Source organism: Bos javanicus, chromosome 14 (genome assembly GCF_032452875.1).
Source record: "Bos javanicus breed banteng chromosome 14, ARS-OSU_banteng_1.0, whole genome shotgun sequence".
Classification (NCBI taxonomy): Eukaryota; Metazoa; Chordata; class Mammalia; order Artiodactyla; family Bovidae; genus Bos; species Bos javanicus.
This window is the reverse complement of record NC_083881.1, coordinates 13932533-13956588: the sequence shown is the minus strand read 5'-3', so window position 1 is coordinate 13956588 and position 24056 is coordinate 13932533. Positions and strand designations below refer to the sequence as shown.

Genomic DNA, 24056 nt, shown 5'->3' with positions numbered 1-24056 from the left:
TTCTATTTCTCATTGCATAGAAATGTTGAGAAGGTTAAGATATGGTAAGTACTCAATGCATAGAGGGATTCTTCAGTGACTCAGTGCTGCAATGCAGGAGATGTCGGTTTGATCCCTGGGTGGGGAAGATCTGCTGGATGAAATGGCTACCCACTCCAGTATTCTTGCCTGGGAAAACTCATGGACAGAGGAGCCTGGTGGGCTACAGTCCAGGGGGTCACAAAAAGTCAGATACAACTAAGAGACTGAACAACAGCAACACAGAGAATGCCTTCCATGAGGGATTACAATTAATAGACACCATCATAAAGAGTTCAATGGACAGCAGGGTGAGGAAAAGGCACTGTGAGGACTCTAATCTTGGAGATAAACTCTTGTTAGCATCACAGACTTGCTTCCTTCCTGCCATTTGAATGGCATATCTTGGCCTGCCCAGGATCAGCAGGAACACACAATGCCTGTGCTCCATTATTGCAACATAAAAACAACAAGGCTCAGGTGACTTCTCAGGCAAAGCCATTCCAAATGTCTCTGCCCCTTACTTAATCACAGTGATAAATACCATATAAAGAGCTGAGGCTAAATGCCAAACACATAAACCAGCTGGATGGCAGCAAAAACAGGAGCTATTAGGCCTGTCACTGATGCCCAGGGGAGCTTACCTGTTCCTCTTTTTCAACAGGCACTGCAGTGGTAGGACTGTGTGGTGTGTTTCGTAAGTCAGTGTAGCAACAGCAGGGAGATATATCTTTGAAGTATTCTGCAGCCAAACTTCTCTCTGAGTGCTTTTAATACCAGCTTATAACACAGAGACCAGCAGGAGTTGGTATTCAATAACAGAGCTAATAAGAGGTGCGGTGTCGCAGAAAATTCCACTTGTTTCCAGTGATGCGCAAGTGCAAAGCATTTTTATGAGATTTTCTCCAAGACCTCCTGAGCACCTGTGAAAAGTGGGTATTACAGTCCCATCCCAGACACTGAGGAAACGGAGACTAAGGTGGAGGAGCCAACAGTGGCAATGTGGGTAGCTCACATAATTTCTCTAAAGAGATGGACAGCCTCTAACATTCTGTGCCTCCAGACCCATTTTTTAAGCCAGGTCTCCAAAGTAGGAAATCAAAAGATACCTGGAGTAACAGGCAAGTTCAGCCTTAGAATACAAAATGAAGCAGAGAAAAGGCTAACAGAGTTTTCCCAAGAGAATGCATTGGTCATAGCAATAATCTTCTTCCAACAACACAAGAGACAACTCTACATATGGACATCACCAGATGGTCAATACCGAAATCAGATTGATTACAGTCTTTGCAGTTGAAGATGGAGAAACTCTATACAGTCAGCAGAAACAAGATTGGGAGATGACGTGGCTCAGATCATGAACTCCTTGTTGCCAAATTCAGATTTAAATTGAAGAAAGTAGGGAAAACCACTAGACCACCCAGGTATGACCTAAATCAATCTCTTATGACTATACAGTAGAAGTGACAAATAGATTCAAGTGATTAGATCTGATAGACGGAGTGCCTGAAGAACAATAGACAGAGGTTAGTGACACTATACCGGAGGCAGTACTCAAAACCATCCCCAAGAAAAAGAAACCCTCAAAGGCAAAAATGGCTGTTTCAGGAGGCCTTACAAATAGCTGGCAAAAGAAGAGAAGCTAAAGGCAAAGGAGAAAAGGAAAGATACACCCATCTGAACGTAGAATTCCAAAGAATAGCAAGGAGAGAAAAGAAGGCCTTCCTCAGTGAACAGTGCAAAGAAATAGAGGAAAACAATAGAATGGGAAGGACTAGAGACCTCTTCAAGAAAATTAGGGATACTAAGGGAACATTTCATGCAAAGATGGGCACAATAAAGGACAGAACTGGTATGGACCTAACAGAAGCAGAGAATATTAAGAAGCGGTGGCAAGAACACACAGAACTATACAAAAAAGATCTTCATGGCCCGGATAGCCACGATGGTGTGATCACTCACCCAGAGCCAGACATCCTGGAATTCAAAGTCGAGTGGGCCTTAGGAAGCATCACTACGAACAAAGCTCATGGAGGTGATGGAATTACAGATGAGCTATTTCAAATCCTAAAAGACAATACTGTGAAAGTACTGCACTCAATATGCCAGCAAATTTGGAAAACTCAGCAGTGGCCACAGGACTAGAAAAGGTCAGTTTTCATTCCACTCCCAAAGAAGGGCAAAGCATGTTCTAACTATGTACAATTGTTTTCATTTCACATGCTAGCAAAGTAATGCTGAAAATTCTCCAAGCCAGGCTTCAACAGTATGTGAACCAAGAACTTCCAGATGTTCAAAGTGGATTTAGAAAAGGCAGGAGAGCCAAAGATCAAATTGCCAGCATCTGTTGGATCATCAGAAAAGCAAGAGAATCCCAGTAAAACATCTACTTCTGCTTCATTGACTATGCCAAAGCCTTTGACTATGTGGATCACAACAAACTGTGGAAAATTCTTAAAGAGATGGGACTACCAGACCACCTGACCTGCCTCCTGAGAAATCTGTATGCAGGTCAAGAAGCAACAATTAGAACTGGACATGGAACAACAGACTGGTTCCAAATTGGGAAAGGAGTATGTCAAGGCTGCATAATTTCACCCTGCTTATTTACCTTATATGCAGAGTACATCACGTGAAATGCTGGGCTGGATGAAGCACAAGCTAGAGTCAAGGTTTCTGGGAGACATATCAATAACCTTAGACATGCAGATGATACAACCCTTATGGCAGAAAGTGAAGAGGAACTAAAGATCCTCTTGATGAAGGTGAATGAGGAGAGTGAAAATGAAAATGCTGTCTTAAATCTCAAAATTCAGAAAACTAAGATCATAATGTCTGGATCCATCACTTCATGGCAAATAGATGGTGAAACAATGGAAACAGTGATAGATTCTATTTTCTTGGGCTCCAAAATCACCTCACATGGTGACTGCAGCCACAAACTTAAAAGATATTTGCTCCATGGAAAAAAGCTATGACAAACTTGGACAGCATATTCAAAAGCAGAGACATTACTTTGCCAACAAAGCTCTGTCTAGTCAAAACTATGGTTTTTCCAGTAGTCATGTATGGATGTGAGAGTTGGACCATAAAGAAGGCTGAACCACTGAAAAATTGATACTTTTGAACTGTGGTGTGTTGGAGAAGACTCTCGAGTCCCTTGGACTGCAAGGTGGTCAAACCAGTCAATCCTAAAGGAAATCAATCCTGCATATTCACTAGAAAGACTGATGCTGAAACTGAAGCTCCAATATTTAACCACTGATATGAAGAGCCAACTCATTGGAAAAGACCCTGATGCTGGGCAAGATTCAAGGCAGGAGAAGGGGATGACAGAGGACGAGATGGTTGGAGAGAAGTTCTGCTTCAATGGACATGAGTTGGAGCAAGCTCTGGGAAATGGTGAAGGACTGTGAAGCCTGGCACGCTGCAGTCCATAGGGGCCCAAATAGTTACATGGCTGAGTGACTGAACAGCTACAGAAGCAGGCCCCGAGCAGAGAAGCAACAGCATGTGGTTTATTTTAGAGGGGTCAGAGATGCTGGCAGGGCAATGGCACCGTGACACGGGAGGAGGAAGGCAAAGAGGGGTTTGGTACATATTCAGTAACCACAGAGAACAACCAGAGTATCATTCCTCCAGAAACACATGGGAAGTTGTGAACAATGCCTGCCCCAGAAATATTCCAGCCAAGGCCTGAGGAGGCTGGGCTACTTACCCAACACCCAGCAGCTATTGGTTAGGCCCTCCATTATCAGTTGCTTAGTCATGCCTGACTCTTTGTGACCCCATGGACTGTAGCCTGCCAGGCCCTCAGAATGCTGGGGTGGGTTGCCATTTCCTTCTCCAGGGGATGTTCCTGAGTCAGGAATCAAACCCAGGTCTCCTGCATTTCAGGCAGATTTTTTACCATCTGAGACACCAGGGAAGCCCAGACCCTCCATTACCAGATATCATTTCCTGGTCAGGGCTCCAACAGCCTAAGGACAGATTCAAACGAACAATTATTTCAACTAATAATAATGCTTTAATTTTACTCAATGCCATCTCAAGAACACAGATGTACAGGCACGCATATACCTTTATAAAATAAACACATGTTAAGTATCCATTTTATATTGATATATTTTATAAATATATATATACACTCACATAATTTAGTATTGAAATACCTTTATAACATATGGGTACACATATGCATACATATATACATATACATGCACATATATATATATTATATCCATTTTATAGATATAAGGAAATTGAAGAGTAGTGAGGTAGTATGTGAAGAAAAAGAACACAGTCTTTAGCACTAGACAGATTGAGATTTAAACCCTATCTTGGACTGAAACTAGCAGAGTGACCCTGGAGAAGTTATTTAACCTGTCTGTGCCTATAATTTGAGGATTATAATGCCCCTTTCCTTGGGTATGTAGGAGGACTAAATAAAGTAATGTTGTGATAATAACAGCTACCATTTGGGGGAATCTACCCTATACCTGGCATTGTGCTAAACACTTAATGTATGTGACTGCATTTCATTGTCTCAGTCTTATGTGATTAGTTTAATATTACACTTCCATAAGGACCAAGAGAATTGAGCAAAGGCTTGTAAACTGCATACAACACTGTTAGCACAATGGTCTTATAAATCCAGAGGCTGAGGAAGAAGCACTGCCCAGGAGGAGGAAGACAAAGAGGTTGGGGGTGGGGTGAATGTGACACTCCTCTTTCCACACCCCTGCAGAAGAAGCTGCCCTGCAGAGTCAACTGCTTGACAGACTGCACCTTTTAAACAACGTTTTTGGTTTGTTTCTACTACTCCCATAAATCAGGCTGTCTAACAGTACAATATTTATTTCCTGAAAGAAAAAGATTTGATTTACCTGTTTACTTACAGGGCAAGAGTAATGTGCTTGTGTGTTCAGTCGTGTCCAACTCTTCACAACCCCAAGGACTGTAGCTCACCAGGATCCTCTGTCCATGGAATTTTCCAGGCAAACTGCAGTGGGTTGCCATTCCCTACTCCAGGGGATCTTCCTGACTCAGGGATCGAAACTGTGTCTCTTGTGTCTTCTGCATCAGTAAATGGATTCTTTACTGAGGCACCTGGAATTGATGCTTTTGAACTGTTGTGTTGAAGACTCTTGGGAGTCCCTTGGACTGCAAGGAGATCAAACCTGTCAATCCTAAAGGAAAGCAGTCCTGAATATTCATTGAAAGGACTGATGCTGAAGCTGAAGCTCCAATACTTTGGCCACCTGATGCAAAGAACTGACTCAGTGGAAAAGATTGAAGGCAGGAGAAGAAGGGGAAGACAAAGGATGAGATGGTTGGATGGCATCACCAACTCAATGGACATGAGTTTGGGCAGGATCCAGGAGTTGGTGATAGACAGGGAAGCCTGGCGTGCTGCGGTCCATGGGGTTGCAAAGAGCTGGATACGACTGAGCAACTGAACTGAACTAAGATACCTGAGAAGCCCCAAGAGTAACTTCATCATGGTCTAAATATAAATTTATAAGTAAAGGCAGAAAATCAATGAGCAGGGTAACAGAAGTGACAGACCCTGTGCACTGTGCTGTGTGAGTGAGTGAGCACCACCATCTGACTTTTCCTGGCCCCTGAAATCCATGGTTATTTGTGAGGGCTACACCTCAAAATGACTCCAATGGAAAAGCATGCAGAAATGGAAAAGCCATACTGGCTTTGTTCCTGGCCCTTGAACCCATGCAACACAGTTCTGGCATTTGCTGTCCCTCCACCTGGAACAGCTTTCCCCCAGGTAGCCAAGTGACCCACTCCCTGACTACATCCGTTTCTGTGATCAAATGTGGATCCTGAGACCCTTCCAGCACCTTATCCAAAACAACGTCCTCCCGACCGGCAAGCTCTCTCCCCAGTCCTGCTGCATCTGTCCTTTGTGGCATTTAGCACTACATGACACTTCAAATGTCACTGAATTCCTTTACTGTTGCTGTTAAGTCACTGTCACAATCAACTCTTCTGACCCTCAGACTGTAGCCCACTGGGCTCCCCTCCTCCAGGGGATCTTCCCAACCCAGGGACGGAACCTGTGTGTCTTACATCTCCTGCACTGGCAGGCGGGTTCTTCACCACTAGCACCACCTGGGAACCCATCGAAGTTTGAATCCACTAATTTTAAACTGCTCATCCTATGGTGACCTCATGCTACACTAGGACTGAGTGAGCACCACGGTTCCCATTCAAAAGATAGAGAAGCTCTGGTTCAGAGAAATTAAAGGGCTTGCCCAAGGTCACGCAGCCATTTAGTTGTTGGGGGGACAGGTGGCTGAGGTTAGAACACAAAAATCTGGATTTGAATCTAGCAAATGTTTTCATTAGGCGCAAAATAGGAAACTGATTCCCTGCACATCACCACCAGCTGCCACAACACCCTCGTGATCACAGAAGACAGTGATCATCCACCAGTGGTTCTCCTTCCGCTGGACCAGGGCGGGCATTCCAGTCAGCCTCCGTCAGGCAATAGATGTTCAGAGAGATTAACCTGCCTCCCTGCCTTCTATCATACTGCCTCTTTTGTTTTCTCCTGGCCACCTGGCCACAAGATGGAGACGACACATGGCTTAAGTTCTAGAAAGGGTCTTTAGGGAAGACTTACTGAAAAGTTTACCAGTTGCTTGGCACTATTTCACAATATGTACAAGTATATTACTGTCATTGTGACATATTGTGCTGGAATGAATTGTGTATTTTATACACATACACACACAGAGTCATAAAATAGGATTATAAATTATGTGTAAGAACAGGAGTATATGCCTTAAAATATTTATTTCATTGCCATTACAGACGCAGCTCATATTTATACTTTATAGAAACTAGAAAGAATGAATCTAATCTTTGATACTAGAGGATTACATGTTTCAGAAGGTCCTAAATCTTTTGTGCCTGCAGTATCAGATTGAGGAAACTGGTCTTGATAATGCATGTGTTTTATTTATTTGTTTTGCACAGGCCAACACCAGAGAACTGTCTTCCTTTTAAGAAGTACATCCATGGAATTTGATTTATACCCAAGCAATAATTGTGATGCATGATTATTTTGCAAATAGGTGGTCCTGGTAGAATTTCTTTATACCTGATTTCTCAGTAACTACCTGGGGTTCTAATTAAAATTCGCTCTTGGTATATGTAATAGCATCTGATAATGTTATCCTTACCTCATTATGTAATAATTACATCTGTGGCTTTTGGTTTTGTTTTTAATTAGCTTCCACAATTCTCTCACAAATGACGTGGGGCAACCAACACAGTTCACTTTCTATGATATAAAAACGCATAAAGGACATAAAAAGCATCCAGAGTTAATTAGGACACCATGAGGCAAATGTCAATGGCTTGAGATGGATAGACTGGGGTGTATTTTATGCATTCTGCTCTCTTACACATCAGTTCCTATGACAGGGCTGTGCCCATGGCAGAGGAAACCTCGTGGATATTTTCAAAGGCAGACACCCGCTTCAAGTGGTGCCTCTGCATGCTGCTGACTTCATGGCCTTTAGTCTTGTTTCATTTACTTCACATCAGAGCCTTGCACCACACTCGCTGTGGAAGTCTGGAAAGCCTGGAGGGGTTGGCACATGGTGATAGGCAGTATCAGAGAAAGAACCAGAGGAATAGGAAGTGGGGCTTAACCCAGGCCCCGTGGCCCATTTGAGGGGGAGTGAGGAGGATGGAGGGCTGCCGTCACGTCTAAACTCATCTCACCCCTTGGACTGGGTCTGTGCAAGAGAAAGATTTAAAGTCACTTGCTTCAGATTTAAAATGTCACATCACTTTATATGAAAAAGCTGGGGAGGCCAAATGACATCTGGGCTACAGCAATTTTATATTCAAAATAAAAATTCAGCAGGCGTCTGTTGAGAACATGAGGCTCTGTGCCAGGGGATTATTCTTGAGCGGAACATAATAATGCCTTAGTTGTGGGTAACAACTATCTTGTTTCCTAACTAATTTGCTAATTCAGTTTTACCTCCTGGGCTTGAGACCTGTCACATCCCTGTTTAAGAACCTTCAGTGGCTCTTTTCTACTATCTAGGAGATCAATGCTAAGTGCCTAGACTGGCATCAAAGACTTCCAGAGAGGTCCCCCAAATATACATCTTGCTGGGCTCTCTAGTGTTCCTCTTAAAGAACATTCCATTCCAATCTTTCTGGTGCCAAAAGTCAAGCTTTATACATTTCTACTTCTGTGCCTTTCTCTCTCTCCCCTCTGCTCTCCACATCCTACCCACACAAACATAAAGCCTTGGCATTCACTTCATACTCTTATTTCTTCTATATAAGCCTGACAGATCCTGGTCTTTGCACTGCAAGCCCCATGTGTCACTATCTTGAGTGTACAAAGACCCTGTGACTTCATACATGAAAGACCTACTTAGGAGCAATGGAGAGCTGAGGGCTAAATCGTGGTTTTCTGAGTCAGAAAACCATCACCCCACTCTCCACGTCCATACCTGGCTGCCTGTGTTCATGTGTAAGAAACATATAGGCCCACATGCTGCAGTCTCACTCACCGTGATGACCCAGTTAGATATTCCAAGACAGTTTACACAGCAAACAGTTCTGAGTACTGGTCAAGTGAGGAACCTCAGGGAGAAGTTTATATGAACCATCTCACGGGGACACTCACAGCACCTTGTGAGGTTAGGGTTAGGTAGGTTGGGGTTATGTACATCCTCAAGAAGGTAGGTAATTCAGGCTCAGTGAGGTTAAATGACTCGTCAGAGGTCACATAGCTAGAATGCAACCTGGCAGGGCACATGTATTATTTCACATCCCTAGCAATTACTGGTAAGGGACCCCTTCCCCTAGTCACTGAAGACCATTCCTACAAGGTCACGGCTCTGGGAAATTCTCCCAAAAGCTTGAATGGCTCCAGTTCGGCAGTGTCCTGCCAAAAGTCAGAGATTCAGAACAATTAGGAAGTTTGTGCATTCTCATTCACAGGTTGGACTATATGGCTTCAAGTCAAATTTACTGGAAGGATGATGACCAACAGATTGTCTCGTTCAGAATACCACTCTTTTCCTTACATTCTGTCTTCCCAAGGAAGGGAAGGCTTAAGGACAACTGCAAGCATGATGTCCTTGCAGGCTTCACACATCTATCAGACTGAATGGCCATCTTCATCCTCATTTGCAGAGCTCTCTGTCACTTAGAAGAACAACATTAACATTAAGTCATGTGATTCTCACGAAGACATTGTCAGATAGGAGAGAACAGTGGTGTTAACGATTTTCAGTGTTCCCAATCATAGGTAGGGAAATAGAAGCTTTGAATGACGGAAATTATCCATGAGCTTGTAGACGAAAAGAAAGGGTATAGACAGAGTTCTCTTTCTTCATCAGATTAGCAGTTACATGATATTCATTTTGTTCTCATTCATTGAGCTGTGTATTCTGCTTTGTGCAATTTTACATATGTAGCACACTTGCAACAAAGAAAGGTTAAAGATGGGTATAAAAGGACATAATTAATTTAACTGAATCTCAAGACCATATATATTTCACACACACATTTCAAAATATACATATTTCAGACACACACACATATTGTTCTTTGTCATCTTTGTCAGAGCTGTGTAGTATTCCATTTTATAGATTTACAGTACTTTACTTCACAGTATCTTCCTGACTGAATTCGCCGCTGGTCTTTGGTGCTAACTTTACATACTACAAAACAATCCAAGTACACGTTCATCTGTGCATATGCGTGGGTAAAACACCGTATTTAAAATATTAGTCCTTCAAGAGGACCCTGGGGTCTGGCCCCTCTCCTTCAGACCAGGTCTTACAAACGGGGTGGAAAGCTCCTCCTCCCTTCTATAAAAATACTTTCTGTACTGATAGCGGTCAGTGTTCTCTTTCCTCTTGTGATCCCACGGAGGCCAGAAAGCAAAGGCATGCATCCTCTCTTCCACACTGTGTCTCGATTTCTGAAGAATAAATGATGAGGGAATTCTTGCAGTTCAAAAAATAAAAATAAAATATTAGTCCTTGACCAAGCATTTGTATTAAATTTGATAGTTACTGTCAAATTGCCCTCCAAAAATCTGTATCTGTTCTTGATAAAAATTCTTATTTCTTCACACCTCACCAATATGATGATAATCAAACTGACAAACCAATCCAACCTGGACAAACTCCTCACTGGTGGTGTAATGTTCATTTCTTTAATTATACATGATGCTGAGCATTTTTCCATATGCTAATAAGCCAATTTGATTTTTTTTTAATCAATCAGCTTACTCATGTTTCTTTTGACCAAATGATCTCTTACTAATTTGTAATAGCTCATTATGCAGGAGACCTGGGTTCGATCCTTAGGTCGGGAAGATCCCCTGGAGAAGGGAAAAGCTACCCACTCCAGTATTCTGGCCTACAAAATTCTATGGACTGTATAGTCCATGGGGTTTCAAAGAGTTGGACATGATTGAGCAACTTTCACTTTCATTTTATCTGTTGAGAAAAACAGTCTTTTAAGTGTCATTCATTACACTTTTTCTCCTGGACGGAAATGTTATAATTTTATGTAGCCAATTTTTTCAGTCTTTTCTCTTAGAAGGAAAAGTGAAAGTGAAGTCGCTCAGTCGTGTCCAACTCTTTGCGACCCTGTGGACTGTAGCCCACCAGGCTCCTCCGTCCATGGGATTCTCCAGGCAAGAATACTGGAGTGGGTTGCCATTTCCTTCTCCAGTGGATCTTCTAGACCCAGGGATCAAACTTAGGTCTCCTGCACTGCAGGCAGACACTTTAACCTCTCAGCCACCGGGGGGTTTTACAACTTGTTTGGGAGGAAACTCTCCATTCCAAGATTGCTTAAGGACATATTTTCTCTAATGCTGCATTCTTAAGGGGATTTGCCTAATAAGATTTTCCTGTCTCTGGGCAACTGAATGTTGTCAACAATATTCAGGTATGGTCCTAACCAGATGAATTTCATACCTAAAGGGTTCTTTAATGTGAGCTTCTACAAAGACGATCAAAAGATATAACTGAACACGACTATTGCCACTATATAATATGGTAAATAGGGTTTACTGAACAATGGACTAAATTTTTATATTGTACAACAGACTACAGATACTGTTTGGTGGGTTTCTGCTACCCAACCATCATTCCTCATCACAAAGGAAATGAAAATAGTTAGCCAGACATAGTCTAAGCTCTCATCTAATTTCTCTTCCTTTTGCCTTTTCTCAGTTATTTTTTAAATTGAGATATAATTGACAAACAATATTGTGTAAGTTTAAGATGCACAACAAGTTGATCTGAAACATTTACTTATGCAATGTGATTATCACACTAATCATAGTAGCTAACACCTCCAACATGTCACAAATTATCAATTCTTAAATTCTTTAAATTAAATGTCACACCTCTCAGCTGATCTAGTCTGAAATGCTTCTTCATGTGTTGAGATCTCTATTACTTCTGTGGAGTTGGCAGGTTGAGTCTCAGTTACTACTGTGCAAAAGGGTCAAAGTTCACTCAACATACAGAGGCTTTACCTCAAGTATTCCAAGGAAACTTGCTTCCTTCAGCAGAATATGAAACATCTGTGCAGCTAGTAAGTGATTATCCTGAGATGTTTCCATTTGCTGTCACTCCTTCACCGCCTTGCCCTCTGCTGTCTCTGGTTTGGGGAAGAGAAAAAACAGTCTCTAGCAGTCGTAAGACCAGCCACTGCTGTTAGAGCCTATACACAAACTACTACCTCACTACTTCTTACACTACTTACAGAAGAGAAAACAGAGGCCCTCAGAGTGATTTGCCCACCATGCAAGGCCAGAGAGACATACAGGTAGGAACTAAATCTAGGTCAAACTGCAGATTGACCTCTTAAGTATCACACAAGATACCCATGTGAGAAATTAAAAGGTATCACAGGACCTCAATGGAGAGGCAAAGAAAGAATACCTTTGCCTGAAGAGATCCACAAAAAAGCAGACCTTTGGGAAGAGTCTCAGTAATACCAGGTGCCCCCTCTCCCCAGGTTTAGCACAACAATAGTCCTTTACAAAGAATATCCTACACCCGCTCACTGGAACAAACAGGGCTCCCAGGGACTCCCCTTTCCCTTGCTGGCTTGTTCTCTGATAGTTGCAGATGGCGGCGTGGCTGGCTGACTTTTTGTCTAGACAGAACCGACTCCCCACAGCTCACATAATCCCTCAGATGCTGCCAGGCCACCTCCACCTCCTCTCTTCCCTCCTCCTCACTATTCAGTATTCTCCGGGCTGCTGCCATCCTGTGGAAAGGAACACATCAAAGCCAGATGGAGTCATTCTTTCTGGGCGCTCGTGTCCTTTCTCTCTTCTCTTTTTCCTGGAACATTAATATTAATAGCTTGTTTCTTTGCAGCTGCTTTCTTCTCCAACCTCAAGGGACCGGAACCTTTTCTTGGACTTTGTGACAGACGGAGGAGGCCTCATTTGAAGGCGGGGAGAGACGCACTGGGGGAGCACAGGCGCGGATGCTGTCTCTGATGTAATCCCGGGCCGCCCAGTGCAAGCATGTGACGTTGCTCCACTGCCAGCCCAGTCCAGCCAAATATTCTGTGTAATATGTGTCCCTTCAGAGGAAGAGAAAGAGATCTGCAAACAATCTAGCCAAAGGCCAGTGAAATCATCCCTGATCAATAATCAGTGGTTCTGCCGCCAGACTCTGCACTAGTATCTCATCTCATATAATCACCATAATTCTACCAGCTTAATATTGGTATCCTCCTTTAATAGACAGGGAAACTCAGGCTCAGAGAGAGGCAGCCAGTTGCCTACATCTCACACAGCTTGGGAGGTTGAAAGTTAAAACTCAAATCTCCTTCTAACTAATTTCCCATATATTTCTTTTTGTCTCTGTTTTCTGAGAGTTCAGCCTGCTGCTTTTGTGCTCGGTGGACCCCATAACATCAGCACTTGAGAGGTGACACGATAAGACCAGACTTTGTGGGTCTGACTTCTCCCCTCTCACGCCCACTCCAGTCAAATCTGACATGGTCTCTGAGGTTCATGGAAGCTCTGGAATGGAGACTCGTGAAGCCAGAAGGTGTTGGCCAGATCTGTGCTCACCGGCCCTCAGAGAATGGTCGATTCCCCCACTGCGCTTTCCCATGGTGGGCTGGAGGGCAGCCGCACATCCAGAATAAGAGGACATGTTCCAGGCTGACTGGGGTGAATCCCAAAACATCAGCGGCCATCTTGGCAAGGGGAAAGCTGACAGCGCTCCAACTTCAAGCTCATGGACACAAGATACGAAAGTGACAAAAGACACCACACTCTGTAGTTTTAACTTTCAATGCATTCTCGGGACGTTCAAAGTCTAAAATGGTCAAAATATCTGGAAATTTCATGATTTACAAGGCTTTGTGTGATATGGCTTTGGCGGGCTTTTACAGTCTCACCGTGAACAACTCTTTCTGACTCTCAGCTCTGATCAAGGCAGCCTCCTTTTGATTCCTCAAATACAACAGATTCCTCCCTGACTGATGGCTTTCCAGGCTCAGGGCTGCTCCCCCTGCCATTTATTTGAGTGAGTGAAAGTCACTCAGTCGTGTTCGACTCTTTGCAACCCCATGGCCTATATAGTCCATGGAGTTCTCCAGGTCAGAACACTGGAGTGGGTTGCCATTCCCCTTCTCCAGGGGATCTTCCCAACCCAGAGATCGAACCCAGGTCTCCTGCATTGCAGGTGATTCTTTACCAGCTGAGCCACAAGGGAAGCCCAAGAATACTGGACTTATCTCTACTAGTCTTTTGGGTTGGGAACAGCAACCCACTCCAGTATTCTGGCCTGGAGAATTCCATGGACTGTATGGGGTCTCAGAGAGTTAGATACAACTGAGCAACTTTCACTTTCACTACTTATCTTTTGAGCTTCTTTGTTCTGCCATGTCAGATTAGGTGAGTTCATCAGACTGGGCAGCCACGGGGCACTAATTTATATAGGCCGTTCAAACATCAACAGTGCATTTTCCTATGAAGAGCCAGATAGTAAATATGTTCAGCTCTATGGGTCGTATAGTTTCTGGTGCATCTACTCAATCCTGCTGCTGTAGTGTGAAAGCCAGTACAGATAATACATAAACGAACAGGTGTAGCTGTGGGTTCCAAAACAACCTTTTTCACCAAAACAGGTGGCAGGCTGGATTTGACCTGTGGGCCATAGTTTGCTGACCTTTCCTCTAGGACATCACTGAAATATAGAACTTTGGAAGCAATTAACTCAGGTTTACACAGTAAACTAACAAAACACACAAACCAATCTTAATTTCAGAAATGTTAATCATACGTTGAGTATAAACTGAAGCAAATATTTCTTGCTGGGCTGAGCCCACCTGTGATGCATATTTTTTAAGAGATGCAAGCTAAGACAGGGCACAGCCAAATAAATTAATCAATTTTTTAGAAAGGGGGGGACCTTCCGAGTAGTGTAGTGGCTAAGACCCCTTGCTCTCAATACAGGAGACCTGGATTTAGACCCTGGTCAGGGAATTGAACCCCACATGCCACAACTAAGAGTTGAAATGTCACAACAAAGATCATACAAGACCCAGCTAAGACAGGGTGCTGCCCAATAAATAAATACATGTTACAAAAAAGATGCATATTATCAGCAGTCAGCTGAGATCTGGACTCCTAATTCATGGAGTGAAATGGGAGCAAATTATTTTCATATACACATATTGGATCATTTAACATGTTTCACAAGATGCTGTCTCGGGAAATTGCAAAAGAAAACTTAAGCGAGAATAAGAACTATGGAAATGTAGAAAACATTTTGCTTAAAGTATGCAAGACTATCAATTCTGCTTGTCAGTGGAAGTGAATTAATGGATGGAACTATTTTGGTATACAATTTTAATTAATCTAGCATAAGTTTCTCGGAAGTCTGGCTACAGGCAAGCCACAGGTTCCATGGCTGTGCCCTCTGTTTGTTCCACCCACCTCTCTCAGGCAAGCCAAATTACAGGCTCTGCTGCTATCAGTTTTATTTTTGGATACACAGACCTCCCACCAGCTTCCAGTGTCTGCTGGAGTCTAGCAAGAGGCAGACAGAGGAAGTTTTCTTCATGCTTCAGCCATTACTGGGACACTTACTATGGGTCAGGGGACACAGGTGAATTAAACACTGAGTCTACCGATCAGGATCTCCCTGATCAGGTAAGTAGGCAGGTAACACTCACACATGGAATGCAATTCAAAGGACTCAAAATGACGCGCAGCACTGAAGAATGCAGCCACATACGAGGACCACCTACGCCGTGTAGTGCTGAACCGTGTGCATCCTTGTAGTCAGCTTGCAGCCGGAGCCTTGGGCTGTCTGGACACAGGCAGAGGTTACATAGGGGCATTGTTGTTGTTGTTACTGTTGAGTCACTAAGCCGTGTCTGATTCTTTTGCTATCCTGTGGACTGTAGTCCCGCCAGGCTCCTCTGTCCATGGGACTTCCCAGGCAAAATACTGGAGTGGGTTGCTATTTTCTTCTCCAGGGGATCTTCCGCACCCAGGGACCAAACTCGAACCTGCATCGCCTTCTTGGCAGGCAGATTCCTTACCACTGAGCAATGGGGGAAGCCAATACTGGGGCGCTGGAAGACATCAAGGGCTAAGAGTAAGGGTACTGTTGGAGAACACGGGTGACCAGAGCAAAAGACAAATGTGTTTAGATTTTGCATGAGGTCAGGTTCCCCCAGACTCTCCCACAAATGCCCATTAGATCAGTTGGTTAATTGAGTTATAACTCTTCACTGGCCCATGGGTTATAGATGGGGTGGCACTGCCAGGAACAGAATGCTTTCCTTTAATTCTTGCCTCTTTTCTACCTCCCTTAATAATTAGCGTGATTTCCAACCACCCACCTCCCACCACCAAATATCTCACTCAGTTATAGCAAGATAATTGCTGAGAGTCCCTAGCAGTGTCATATGGGGGCCCCATAGATGTAGCAAGAACTAAAAGGAGAAAGCCATTAGGTTGTGTGAGATGCTTGGAAGCATTCTGTAACCTTCCCAACTATGGTACAAGAAGAAATGGTGCACCCAGAATGCAGATGTTAGGACTGGGTCACCAGCCTAAACAAAGATGGAAGACAGACTTGTACTCCTCCGACCTGGTGGATCTGTCACTCTGCAAAAGCTGCTAGCGACAGATCTGAGATCATCTCACAAAGCACATTGATAAATCCATGCCTGTCTACCACATTAATATGTACTCTCACTCACATACATATCCTGAAAAGATCTTTAGTAAAATGGACATGGAACAATGGACTGGTTCCAAATTGGGAAAGGAGTATGTCAAGGCTGTATATTGTCACCCTGCTTATTTACTTCAATGCAGAATACATCATGTAAAACGCTGGGCTGGATGAAGCACAAGCTGGAATCAAGATTGCTGGGAGAAATATCAATAACCTCAGATATGAAGATGACACCATCCTTATGGCAGAAAGTGAAGAGGAACTAAAGAGCCTCTTGATGAAAGTGAAAGAGGAGAGTTAAAAAGCTGGCTAAAAACATAACATTCAGAAAAACTCAGATCATGGCATCTGGTCCCATCACTTCATGGCAAATAGATGGGGAAACAATGGAAACAGTGGCAGACTTTATTTTCTTGGGCTCCAAAATCACTGCAGATGTTAACTGCAGCCATTAAATTAAAAGATGCTTGCTCCTTGGAAGAAAAGCTATGACCAACCTAGAGAGCAAGTTAAAAAGCAGAGACATTACTTTACCAGCAAAAGTCCCCCTAGTCAAGCTATGATTTTTCCAGTAGTCTTGTATGGATGTGAGAGTTGGACTATAAAGAAAGCTGAGCGCCAAAGAATTGATGGTTTTGAACTGTTGGACAAGACTCTTGAAAGTCCCTTGGATTGCATGGAGATCCAATAAGTCAATCCTAAAGGAAATCAATCCTGAATATTCATTGGAAGGACTGATGATGAAGCTGAAGCTGTAATACTTTGACCACCTGATACGAGGAGCTGATTCACTAGAAAAGACCCTGATGCTTGGAAAGATTGAAGGCAGGAGGAGAAGGGGACGACAGAGGATGAAGTGGTTGGATGGCATCTCTGACGCGATGGATGTGAGTTTGAGCAAGCTCCAGGAGTTGGTGATGCACAGGGAGGCCTGCAGTGCTGCAGTTCATGGGGTTGCAAAGAGTGGGACATGACTGAGCAACCGAACTGAATTGAACTACTAAAATGGAATGACTTTTTTCTAAGTCAGTTTCTTCCTACCTCCAATAAATACATTTGTAAGCATACCAAATTATTAGCTTGTGTGGGGCAACTATACTTTTGAGTCCCTCTGATACATTTTCTCATTGCTTATCTTATACTTCTTTTTCATAGAACTTTTCAAAATTTCAATTAGTTAATGTTTTGCTAACTCTTTTCTTTATTGTCTCTCTCCTGATTGTGTACCACATGAGGACAGGGAACGTGTTGGTTGTATTGTTTAGCTTCCTTCAACATTCGTCTGCTAAGGGGTTTTCCTGATGACTCAGTGGTAAAGAATCCACCTGCTCAATGCAGGAGATATGGGTGCGACCCCTGGTCCAGAAAGACCCCACATGCTGTGGAGCAACTAAGCTCGTGTGCCACAACTATCGACCCTGTGCTCTAGAGCCCACGTGCGGCAACTACTGAAACCGTGTTCCACGACTACTGAACCTGCGCGCCCTAGACCCCACGCTCTGCAACAAGAGAAGTCATCTCAGTGAGAAGTACGCGCACCGCAACTAAAGAGTAGCCCTCACCAGCCACAGCTAGAGAAAAGCCCAAACAGTAAAAAAAGACTCAGCACAGCCAAAAAAAAAAAAAAAATTCCATCTGCCGAATGAACAAACGGATGAAGTGGACACTCCATGGACTTATTTATCACACCTTTCATGGGCAAGCCTCCATTGGGATTGATAGTCTCTGGCTGTAGACACAAACCTGTCAGTATCAGATGCTCCATCTAGAAAGCCCCTCCCTGACATGGGGTGGAACCATCCCCACCTATCCTTGTGGTGGGAAAACAGGATGAGAAGACAGAAGGAAAAGGCTGGTTGGGAGGGAAGACACTTGTCCACTTTGCAATCCAGTTATTAATATTCTGTGGAAAAGAAGAAACCTGTTTAATATTCTATGGCAAATAGGAAACCCAGCACAATAACAAACAACTTTCTGCTGGACATTTCAAGTAATCCAGACTCTAATTCTTCTGTTTGAAAACCTGTTTGAGTCCTGGAGTCAGAGAGCCAAGGCTGAGTTACAGTTTGCAATGCCAACATATTTCTGAGATCACTCCAGGAGACCTAATGGGAAAATTCAAATGAGGCCACCTGCTTTATTACATGTCGAAAGGAGCATCTCCCCTCTTCCCCGGGTGCAATTTATTCTCCTAACCTTACAGCATGGGAAATGGAATTTTTCAATGGATCTTTTTTCCTTCAAAAGTCATCATCTTTACCAAGCCACCAAGCTTTTCATTGAAAATGGATTTAGATAATTTGGAGTTTGGTGTGTCAGATTTCTATTATTATTTTTTTTTCTTTTCAATTTTCTTTTTCTGTTCAGGAAGAGACCCATTCTGCTGTAGTCACGCCCCACTGAACAGAGTCAAACCTGGATATAATTATTTCCTCTGAGGTGAAAGCAGCCTAATATGGAAGAAGCTACTGAAATTGAAATCTCAGAAAACCACCAACCCAAGGCAGGGATATTTTTATAATGATGCATTCTCCCAAGAGGCAGGTTATTAAAATGTCAATTCTATGTGTGTGTGTGTGTGTGTATATATATATATATATACACACACACACATATATATTCACATACATATGTTCACACATATATGCTTATGTGCATATAAATACATATATAGTTTTATATATATACATATACGTATATAGTCTTCAGGAGGAAGATACACAGTAATTAGTATAGACAGCAGAATCACTTACATCTAATTACAATGGAAAGAGAAGTCATCTTTATAAACTGTCATATATTTAATTAAGAAAACTTAGCATTTGGATGCATGGCTACCAGTTGGTAATGAGGTGAAGAAGAGCAAGTTTCAAGAAAACTGGGACAAGTTCTAAATGTACACTCTGCACCACACTCAAATAACCAAAAACAGACCCTCTAACTGGAGCAGCCATGTACTAAGTTAAAACTCAGGCTCCATCAGGTTTCTCTTCTTGTTATAGAACCACTGGAAGGACTTCCCTCATGGTACAGTGGATAAGGATACTCCTGCCAAAGCAGGAGACATGGGTTCGATCCCTGGGCCGGGAAGATTCCAGATGCCTTAGAGCAACTAAGCCCACACGCCACAACCACTGAGCCCGAGTTCTAGAGCCCGCGCGCTGCGACTGCTGAGTCCACATGTCACTACAACTGAAGCCTGCGCCCCTAGAGCCTGTGGTCCGCAACGAGAGAATCCACTGCAATGAGAAGGCCACGCACCACAATTAGATTCTAGCCCCTACTCGCCGCAACTAGAGAAAGACTGCAGGCAGCAAAAAGACCCAACACAACCAAGAATAATTTAAAAAGTTATTGAAAAAAAAAAATCACTGGGAGCACATCCAGCCACACACCCCGGCTTTAAGAGTTTTCTGTTCTTTAGAAGCGAGCACAGTGGTGTCGTGTGGGCGTGCTGCCTGCTGCTTCCTCTCTAGACACTAAGAGAGACCACTAAGATGTTTAAGGCCTGAATGTGAAGCTCATACAGAAGCCTGATGCTCCACTTGTCTCTCACCAGACAGGATTTCCAGCAAACAACAGTCTGCTCCTGCTACCAGCCTGGCTTGGCTGGTCCCTAGGTGTTTCTGTTGCATGTTTATCTTTTTTGGTTTGTTTGTTTGAGCCCTGATTTGACTTTTACAGAAAATCCACCAAGACAGTTATTTTAGTCCATTCAGACTGCTATAACAGAATTCCACAGACTGGGTGGGTTAGAAACAACAGAAATTTGTCACAGTTCCAGAGGTTGGGAAGTCCAAGATCAAGTGGCCAGCAGATCTGGTGGGAGCCTTCTTACCACAACCTCACATGGCAGAAGGGATGAGAGATCTCTCTGGGTTTCCTCTAATAAAGGCACTATCCCTACTCATGAGGGCCTTACCTCCATCTCCAAAAACCATCATACTATGGATAAGGTTTCAACATATGCATTAAGCAGGGATACAAACATGCCATCTATAGCTGCTGTTGTTATTTAGTTGCTGAGTCTTGTCTGACTGTTTGTGACCCCATGGGCTGTAGCCCACCAGGCTCCTCTGTCCATGGGATTTCCCAGGCGAGAATACTGAAGTGGGTTGTCATTTCCTCCTTCAGGGGATCTTCCCAGGAATTCAACCTGCGTCTCCAGCATTGGCAGGCAGGTTCTTTACCACTGAGCCACCTGGGAAATCCGGGGACTCTGAAACTTGTACTTTGTGCTCTGTGTTGCAAAATTTCTTGGCTTAGAGAATGCTAGAGATTGCCAAAGTGAGTGAAATAAGTCAGACAGAGGGGAACTACTGTATGACATTCCTTATATGTGGAATCTTAAGAAAAATATGATACAAATGAACTTACAAAACAGAAAGAGACTCACAGACTTAGAGAATGAGCTTATTGCTGCTAGGGGGAAGGTAGACAGGGGGAAAAGCTAGTTAGGGACATGCACACGCTGCTATATTTAAAATGGATAACCAACAAGGACCTACTGTATAGCACATAGAGCTCTGTTCTGTGTTATGTGGCAGCCTGGATGGGAGGGAAGTTAGGGAGAGAATGGATACATGTGTATGTATGGCTGAGTCCCTCATCACAACATGGTTAATCGGCTATAGTGGTGGTGGTTTAGTGGCTAAGTCGAATCCAACTCTTTGCAACCCCGTGGACTGTAGCCTGCCAGGCTCTTCTGTCCACGGGATTTCCCAGGCAACACTACTGGAGTAGGTTGCCATTTCCTTCTCCAGGGGATCTTCCCAGCCAAGGAATCGAACCTGCATCTCCTGTATTGGCAGGCGGTTTCTTTGCCACTGAGCCACCAGGGAAGCCTTTTATATACAAGTCTCTATAAAAAATCCTGGTGGAAGGATGGGGTGGAGAAGGTGGCCTGTTACAAATAAACAAGAATCATATCTCATCTGTCTTAAGAACCTAAACCCAGCACTGTACCTAGAGCCAACTAACTGTCTGCATGTTCTGCTTGCCCCTGACTTATTATGCTCTGACTTCGGTGCTTTCGTATAAGCTATTCCTTAGACATTGAGCTCTCATTATTCTCTGCCTGTTTTCACCTGATTATGCCTGATTCATCTTTCAGACATGCAATTATAGGTGACCTCCTCCAGGAAGCCCTCATTGGAAATCCCTATACACACATCACCATATTGTCCTTAAGTACCTTTGTCACAGAGCCCTCCATCCTAGAATTTAACACTTGAGTTCAATCTCCTATCATCTCCCACTAGATTGAACATTCCATGAGGATACAAATCCTGTCTTATCCAATAACAAATAACCACAGTACTTCCTTGCTATCATCTGCTCAAAGAAATACCATTGAAGGAATGAATCAACTAATGACTTTAAAAATGAGTAGATGAAATCTCAACGTCTTCTATATTGTTTTGAGATGGTTTACTCCAGTGTTTCAATTCCTTAGGTGCCTTACAAGAGAGGAAGGAATCTATGTCCTTTATTCATCCTCGTGTTTAATTCAGAGTCATCACCCAATTCATCTTCAAATATCCTTCTCTCTGGCCAAAATTTGAATTTATCATTTTTCATTTTATTTCTAAGTTGTTAAAGCTCCCCTTGTTGAGTAGAAGACATTTTCAGAGCTCTCCACTCTAAAGCCTATACATTCCTTACATGCCCATACCACCCCCTGACACACATACATACATGCGCATACATATTTAAGGACTTTATTTTCTACCTTTAAAATGCAAGATGCGGCCATGACTGCTTCTAGAGAGCCTACTGCTTCTGACACTCTGATTTCACAATCCTATAGCTGCTTCATTACCATCTCTACGACAGTGCTTTTTTTCCCTCCCTTAAATTCCGGAACCTCTGACCAGCTTAACTGTTTCTAAGCAATCTTAAGGAGGATTAATCTTGTCTGGAAGAAGGTGATATGTTAGGTCATTACTCCCTCCTTGGATGTGAAGAAAACTTTTCTTGTCATCATCAAGACTGGCTGAAATTCCACCATTCACTGATTCAGTTTTATGACAGGAATGTGCCAAGTGCTCTGCCCGATGTTTTCCCAGAGGCAGGTCCATGGGCGCTAAGGAACCTCTTCTCTTCCTCTCACAGGCCACTTGCTTGCCAGTGATGTAATCTCTGAATAAAACGGGATGTAACCTGCTCTCTGCTTAGGGAATTTGTTTTATACTTTGATTCATTCTTTCTTGGGGGAAGTTTCCTGTGACCCTTAAACTAAACCATCCACCCCTGCAATCTGTCCCCACATCATCCAGTATAACCCTCCTCACACCTGTCGTAACTACCTGCTTATTGTTTATCTTTCCCAACAGAGAATAGGCTTCACTGGGAGCAAGGTTTGTGACTCTTACCTAACCTCTGCTTCCCAGTACTGGGAAAATTATTCAAATGCTTTGTTAACAGGCACGTAATAAATAATTTGTTCAGTATATGAAAGAAAACTTTCTGGTCTGGTTGAGACTGAACTGGGAGTTAAATTCCACAGTCAACACTGGATTATTCAATTCTCAGGCTAAGCGCGTGCTTAGGCAAAATAGTTGGAGAAGGCAATGGCACCCCACTCCAGTACTCTTGCCTGGAAAATCCCATGGACGGAGGAGCCTGGTAGGCTGCGGTCCATGGGGTCGCGAAGAGTCGGACACGACTGAGCGACTTCCCTTTCACTTTTCACTTTCATGCATTGGAGAAGGAAATGGCAACCCACTCCAGTGTTCTTGCCTGGAGAATCCCAGGGACGGGGGAGCCTGGTGCGCTGCCGTCTATGGGGTCGCACAGAGTCGGACACGACTGAAGTGCCTTAGCAGTAGCAGCAGCAGGCAAAATAGTGGGGGTTGGGGAGAGAAGACAGTTAAAAGCATAGAACTCCTTTGACAAACTTATTCAGAGATTTGAAATCAAACTATTCGATAAGTAGCTATTTTAACATTAGCATCCATAAGCATTTTGTTACTTCTAAAAAAGTAAAATCCATAACCATTTTCTTTCTAGAGTAAGAAGGCCATCATTACATTTGTTGTTGTTTAGTCATGAAGTCATGCCTGACTCTTTTGTAACCCCATAGACTGTGGCCCACCGAGCTCCTCTGTCTATGGGATTTCCCAGCAAGAACACTGAGTGGGCTGCCATTTTCTCCTCCAGGGGATCTTTCCCATCCGGGGATGGAACCCGTGTGTCCTGCATTGGCAGGCAGACCCTTTACCTTTGAGCCACCAGGGAAGCCCCATCATTACATTTATTAAAATTAAATATTGTTCTTCTTCAGTTGCTAAGTCATATCTGATTCTTTGCGACCCCATGGACTATAGCACACCGGGCCTCCCTGTCCCTCACCATCTCCTTGAGTTCATCCAAGTTCATGTTCATTAAATAGGTGATGCCATCCAACCATCTCATCCTTGGCTGCCCTCTTCTCCTTTTGTATTTCCCAGCATCAGGGTCTTTTCAAATGAGGCAGCTCTTCACATCAGGTGGCCAAAGTACTGGAGCTGAATGAATGGTCTCTAAAGTCTTGGTTAAATTTATAACTCAAAGGTCTTAAACTATCCTTATCTAATCTTCTATTTATACTCTTGTTACAACTTCCCAACTAAACAACTTTCCAGTAACAGGCTAAATGTTTGAAGTGAAAAAGAGAAACCAACAGTTCTGTGCCTGATGAACATATGGAGAAAGGAGGAAACTGGATCTGGACTTGGCTAGCTCTGGCCAAGTACTGAGGCTGTTGGAGTGTTGGGTAAGTCATTACTGAGAAAATGTTCCAGTAAACCT

At 43.3% G+C, this 24056-nt stretch overlaps 1 long non-coding RNA gene across 2 annotated transcripts; it reads right to left on the bottom strand.

Moving 5' to 3' along the window:
* Positions 1 to 9380: 9380 nt before the first annotated feature.
* On the bottom strand, positions 9381 to 15243 carry LOC133260352 (uncharacterized). 2 transcript variants are annotated; one of them, XR_009740777.1, is made up of 3 exons: positions 12231 to 15243; positions 11576 to 11700; positions 9381 to 10025 (listed from the first exon to the last, which is right to left on the bottom strand). It is a non-coding gene; the product is annotated as an uncharacterized LOC133260352 (long non-coding RNA). The 2 variants fall into 2 exon arrangements; XR_009740778.1 differs by having other exon boundaries at positions 12287 to 15243.
* Between the last annotated feature and the right edge of the window lie 8813 nt (positions 15244 to 24056).